Source organism: Camellia sinensis, chromosome 9 (assembly GCF_055761805.1).
Source record: "Camellia sinensis isolate YWXY chromosome 9, ASM5576180v1, whole genome shotgun sequence".
NCBI lineage: Eukaryota > Viridiplantae > Streptophyta > Magnoliopsida > Ericales > Theaceae > Camellia > Camellia sinensis.
In genome coordinates this window covers 166,457,241-166,462,875 of record NC_138969.1, presented here as the reverse complement: position 1 = coordinate 166,462,875, position 5,635 = coordinate 166,457,241, and positions in this window count along the sequence as shown.

The following is a 5,635-nucleotide window of genomic DNA, read 5'->3' as shown; positions in this document are numbered from 1 at the left end:
TCCATGGTCATATGACTCATGTTCTGTATAGCTATAGTGCAAATGCCTTGACTAGTCTTGAGTTTTGAGGCCCCTGCCATGCTATACTTGTGATGTTTGCATGCCCTGGCATCATTTGGCATTGAATTTCAGAGCTTATATCTGTGCCATACTCCCATGTTTATCACTCTTTAATTGTGTTTAAGAGTTGTGCCTTTATGCCTTGTTTGTGAGCTAATACATGAGCATATCTTTCTTGCCATCTTGCTGCAAGTCTAGCATGTTTTTGCTACTATTTTGACCTGCCTTAGGTCTGTTTTGAATGGTTAAGGCCATTTGAGCATTACTTAGTATGGTTGTAGTGTAAAGCCCTTGACTAGCTTTGTGTTTCAAGCTTCATGACATGCTTTCTTTGAGCTCTTTGCCTGATTTAGCATCCTTTAGAATGTAATTTCAGAGCTTACTTCATTGCTACATTCTCACATTTGTCACATCTATGCATGTTTGAGAGTTGTACTATTATGCTTAAGCCATAGGCCAATTGGCATGCATGCTTGCCTTGCATTTGAAGCCATCATTTCATCATTTTGGCCACTGATTTGGGCATGGCTGCGGTCTATCCATTTTTAGTTTAAGTCCATTGAGTATGTGGTTTGCATGTTGTTACATGCATATTGCATTGCATGTTGTTGCATGCTTGTTATATGACCTCATATTTGCATGCTTGTGTTGCTTTGTTAAGTTAATCATGCATGCATTACATTGGTTTAATATTGCTTGCCTTTACATGTTTAGGTTGCATGACATTGTTGTTGGCATACTCATGTTGCATTAGCTTTGCTTGCATGCTTAGGTTGCATTGCATTGAGTTGGCATGCCATTAGTTTCGAGTCAATCATGTTGCATTGTATAGCAGTTTGCATGCTTGCCGCATTGCATTGTGTATGCATCCCTTGCCTCTTGATCAATTATGATAGAGGTTGGGGGCCCCTTATGTGTTTTGTGCATCTCATTTGACATTAAATTGCACACTGCGCTTCTTTGGCCATCATGCATTGAAATGCGTGATTGATGGCCCGAGGGTCGAGGACTACACTCCCTTGAGTTCATGACATGATAGGGAGGGTGGTCGTGCATACATTGTCTTGTAAATGCATTGCCATGCTCTGTTTGTCCTCTACTGTAGCAAAACAGCATTCTGCAGGAAAAGATTGCCGATCGGCTATCTGCAGTGCCGATCGGCTAAGTATTGTTGGCCGAGAGCTTCATTTTTGGTCGATAACCAATTACCCTTGGTCGATGGCCTTTCCACTTGGTCAATGGCCTCTTACAGCACCCAAAAGGTGATTAAGAAGCATCCTTGAGACTTTCACAGTTTTCAGAGGTACAGAGCAGCATAAACAGAGGCAGCATGAGCATGGCGATAGATTTCCGAGCGGAGCCGAGCATGCATGCATTTGTCCGTCTTTTTGAGGCCTCTTTACCGCTTTAGTAACTTAATTAATTTGTTTAACTAGTTAAGTGTTGTGTAACAATTAATTAGCTAGTTAGTTAGTTAATTAGTCAATTTGTATCATTCTTTCGGACCCTCCGTCGAGAGGGCGAACTTTGTAATAAGTGTGCGTGAATGTGTGAATGTCTTCCAACCCCGCCTCTTTCTTCCTTTTACTTACCTGCTTTCAGTGGTTAGCTTTAGGTCATGTTTCAATTAGCATTCCTATGCTCGCATGTTTGCATCATTCATTTGTATTGCATGCACCGGGCTCGGTGCATCATACTAACTGCGTAGTATTTCAATTCCAAGTTGAATACATGATTGTCAAGTTGCATTCCATATGCCATTTTAGAATAGCTGAGCCCATTTCTAGTTGCATTTTGCATGTGTTGCATTAGCCATCTTAACATAGCTAGGATCATGCATGATTTCTAACTAGCTATTGTTTTGACTTGGAGTACTAGGTAAGTGTTTACACTTTAGCATACTGCATGTGTGTTAATGTTGCCATAACATCATGCTTGCCATGAGACTATTTGCTTACATGATTAACTGCCTGAATGCCTGTGGGTGAAGGTTAGATTATATGAATTGGAACAATTCATTGAAATGTGTGTTTTAAGCCCACTTGAGAGTGGCAAAAAACATGTTTTCTTAAGCCCACTGGAGGGTGGCAAACCCACGTCTTAGCCTACCTGCGAGTAACACCTTTAAACCATTTTCGAATAAACAAACATGAGATGTTTTCTTCCAATTTGAGCGATCTAGTCTATACTTGTATGTTGTGCACATCACGTAGTAAATTCTAGGCTAATAACCGGAATAAGAACACGTGTGTTTTCAAAAACAAGATATCATGCTTCGTATAAGCTGATCTTTGATCAGGTGAGCGGGGGTGCTCATAGATGACCTTCCCCAATCGTACCCAAGCTCCCGAGCTGAGGCAACTTTGGTGATGACAGACACGTGGCCTTAGGCACGAGTCAGGATTTCCCAAATTCTCCCAAAATAAAATATTTAGGCGGCGACTCTGTATCTGGCAAAGCAGTCCATGTTTGGCACTTCTTTCTTAAAAATTAATTTTCCAAAATGATTTGCCGGATTTGGACTCTTTGGTGATTTATCGGTCTTGCATTACACTTTGCGGGATTAGATTCAAAACCGTGACATTTGAATCCAAACTGTAGTAGCTTGAGGCCCTTGGGGCGCGTCTACAGATGGAGCCAAAGACTAGAGTTCCAATGTGACTACAGGCATGAGGACATGACATAAGTGCTTGGAAGGGAGGCTAGTTCAACTCCCTCTAGGTTCTAAATTTAGTAAATAAGTTTTTCCCCTTCCTTTTTTTAATTTTTAATTTTTTAGAACAATTACATTATATTTATATTTATTTACTAGAAGTCCTATAATCTTGGGAAAGCATAAATGTAAAAATTTCCAATCAAATACAGCAGTTACATGTCTCTTGAGTATGCAATGAGAGGATTATTCTCAGAGAAGTCGAACGTCTTTTGCTTTGGTTTTTGCTACTAGAGATGGTCAGTGGCATGAGTGTTGAATTGTAAGCTTGATTCAAGCAAAGCCTTCACAAGAACATTCACCACCATCCATCACTGCGTATTTGAAGGCTGTAAAGTCAAGAATGAAGGTTGAAGAACCTTTTGGAAAGAGGAGTTCAATTTGGTTTTGGTTTGCTGTTGTGTGTTTTTTTTCTTGTGTTTAGATTGTTTGGTTACATTGTGGGATTAGTCTATAAATAGATTGAGTGTTTAGTTGTTTGATAAGAGAGTGGGAGAAAGAAAAATAAGAGAGAGAGAGAGAGAGAGAGAGAGAGAGTGATTTGTAATATATGCTTTGTTTGTTTTTCTAAAAAAATTGAGTGAATTTAAATTGAGTTTGGTTCTATGTTAATTCTCTCTTTGTGAATCACACAACATGTGATTTACATCCTACTCCCACCAACAAGTGGTATCAGAGCCAAAAGAGCCAAGAATTGGCCGAATTTCGAAAAAATAACTTGTGAAATAGAGTAAATTTCAGAATCTAAAATTTTCAAATTTGTCAAAATCAACTTTCGATTATACCAGTGTATAGCCCTCGTCGAGACGAACGTTCCGGAAAAAATAGCGTAAAAAAACGTAGCTAAAATGGAGCTAAAATGAAGCTATACAGGCCAGTCCAAGTTTATCCAAAAAAGTCAACTCTGTTGGAGAGGATGACCGTCGCTGACATCATCATCTTCGTTGTTGATGTCATCATACCACAGTTTAGAAGAAATTATTTGGTGCTTTGTGGGTCACAGATTCAACAAATCTCAATCAACCAAAATTGTTTTGGCTTAATCTAAGTCATTCGAAGTCCGATTTGGATGATCTAAGTGTTTTCTAGTTATATGGAATATTCTAGACACATTCGTACGGTCAGAATTTGCAAATTACGTTCTGAAAATTTACATTTTTTTTGAAGATTAAATTCAACCAATGGCAAATGGAAACATGCAAGCCCTCATCCCAAAACTTATGAAGGACAACTGGTGCATCCAAATGAGAGCACTACTAGGTGCTCAAGACATCATGGACGTCCTGGAAGACAGATATGAAGAATTCGCCTCGAAAGTAGAAGAAGGTACCTCACCCGAAGCAAAGAAAACAATTCTTTGAATCGAACAAAAGAAGGATTGCAAAGCAAAATCCATCCTATATCAAGGTCTTGATGCATCCACATTCGAGATCATCGCCTCCTCCAAAGTAGCGAAAGAAATCTGGGAAACTCTCCATGTGACTCATAAAGGTGCTGATAAAGTAAAGAGGATTTGCCTTCAAACTCTATAAGGTGAATTTGAATCTCTATGCATGAAGTCTTCAGAATCTATTTTTGAATACTATTCGAGAGTAGTGGTGGTTGCAAACCAACTAAAGCAGAATGGTGAAGCCCTTACTGATATGAGAATATCAGAGAAAATTTTGCGATCCTTGGATCCAAAATTTGATTATATTGTTGTTGCTCTTGAAGAAACCAAAGATCTAAAGACAGTTTTCGTAAAAGAACTTGTGGGTTCACTACAAGCCCATGAATAAAAAATGATGAGAAGAAATGAAGACAAAGGGATGGAACAGGCCCTACAGTAAAAGTTGTCCCTCACCGGAGAAAGATCTGAGCAAGGGGGGACATTGCAAAGAGGACATGGACGTGGTCAAGCCTATCATGGAAGAAGTTCTGGAAATTCTTAATCTAAAGAAGGAGGAGAAAGAGGTTCATCTAAAGGAGGACGAGGACAACAAAGCTATGTCCCGAGAGGAAGAGGACCAGGAAGAAGAGGTGGTTACAACAATCGCCAGAATTTTGATAAAAGCAATGTCCAGTGTTACCATTTCCACAAGTTTGGTCACTACAGTAACGAGTGAAAAAACAAGCAATCATCCAATGAAGTTAGTGAAAGAACTATCTATGCAAAGATAGAGTCCGTTGACAAAGAGGCGATATTTTGATCAAGAGGAAGAATGGAGACCATGCTTTCAACTCCAATGTCTATTATGTTCCAGACATGAAGACAAACATATTGAGTCTTGGACAACTCCTTGAAAAAGGCTATCAAATTAGCCTAAAAGATATGCTACTCACAATTCAAGACATTCAAGGGAAGCTAGTTACTCGAGTAAAGATGGAAGAGAATATAATGTTTCCTCTTACGATTCACCATGACACACCAAAGTGTCTAAGTGCGATGATAAATGAAAAAGACTGGATGTGGCATCTCAAATTCGGACATCTCAACTTTGAAAGCTTGAAGCAGTTGGGAACCAAGAACATGGTGAAAGGTATGCCCAACATTCACCAACCAACTGAGATGTGTGAAACCTATATTATTAGTAAGCAATACAGGAACAGCTTCGGAAAGGAAGCAAATTGCAGAGCAACCAAGCAAGCCGCTCGAACTAGTTCACACAAATGTGTGTGGTCTGTTGAAACCAATATTAAACGAACAGAACATATACTTCCTCACTTTTATTGATGATTAAAGTAGGAAGACTTGGGTGTATTTCCTTAAAAGGAAGTCAGAAGTGTTTGAAAAGTTCAAAGAGTTCAAAACTCTTGTGGAAAAGCAAAGTAGTTATTATATCCAGACATTACAATTAGATCAAGGTGGAGAATACAAGACGG